The sequence below is a fragment of the Dama dama genome, chromosome 18 (assembly GCF_033118175.1).
Source record: "Dama dama isolate Ldn47 chromosome 18, ASM3311817v1, whole genome shotgun sequence".
Classification (NCBI taxonomy): Eukaryota; Metazoa; Chordata; class Mammalia; order Artiodactyla; family Cervidae; genus Dama; species Dama dama.
The window spans coordinates 68,537,754-68,539,024 of record NC_083698.1 but is presented as its reverse complement, the minus strand read 5'-3'; positions in this window follow the sequence as shown (position 1 = coordinate 68,539,024).

The window sequence follows — 1,271 nt, the reverse complement described above, 5'->3', positions numbered from 1 at the left end:
ACATCTGTAGATATAGTCTTGATGCATCTGTGTAGAGAGATGCACTCCATGTCTACCTACTCCTTGGCCATCTTGACTTCTCCTTTTCTTTTTGCATGCATGTGTGCTTAGTCACTTAGTCATGTTCAGCTCTTTGTGACCCCATGGAATGTAGCCTGCCAGGCTCTCTATCCAGGGGATTTTACAGGCAAGACAACTGGAGTGGGTTGCCATTTCCTTCTCTAGGGGTTCTTCCAGACCCAGAGATCAAACTCACATCTCCTGCCTCTGCTTCCTCTCCCGCATTGTCAGGTGGACTCTTTACCACTGAACCACATGGGAAGTTTTATCTTCTTAAGTGATTTTAATTCATAATAGTGCACAAACAAGATAAATCACAGGAGATAGCCAGAAGGTGTCAAAATCTTTGGGACAAACAGATAAACACAAACAGGAAAGATTTCTTGTCCTCTTCCATTGAATAGATAGTCTGTCACCCGCCACTCACAAGAGACCAGATTATTGGACCATGTAATCAAAACCAGGCTTCCAATGAAAGTCATAAAAAATGGTGACCAATACAAACTCACCCAGGAAAAATAACATCAGTAAAGAAACAGAGAAACAAAAAGAGTATGAGTGAGACTGAAAGCAGTATTGTGGCACAAGGTTCTCTGCAGGAGCTGAAAAAGACTTTCCTTCGCATAAGGCTTCCATATGAGCTGCACTTAGCCAGCAGTGCAGTTTATTTGGTGCTCATGAATGACACCCCAGGGCATCTCAGTGAAACCTCCAAATCACTTCCACATTGTATGAATTTTTATAATATTTTCAATTCCCTGTGCATTATCCATGATCATGTTTTTGAAATCCCAGCCTAACATTTTACTGCCACAAAGAGTTTTCAACTCACTGTTTAAGAACATTCCCCAAAACAGTGGTTTCCAATCTGGGAATGGATGAAGAATTATTGTAAGAGATCCATCAACACATACATACACCACATATTGGCTGTGAACTAAGTAAATACAGGCCTCACACAGAAACAATATTTTATGCTGCTGTGATGACTAAAATACAAATTAACTTAGAAGCTTACTGAATTCAGAGACCCTTTTTTGATCATTATGTATTTTGCCACTCAGTGTATACTAAAACTTGATGTCACGTGGCAGGAGTGAAAGGGACAAATAGTGCTGTGAACATTTTTTGTGCAAAGATTATCATGTATGCATTGAGAGTCTTTGAGAGACCATTATAGCCTGCCAGGCTCCTCTGTCCATGGAATTCTC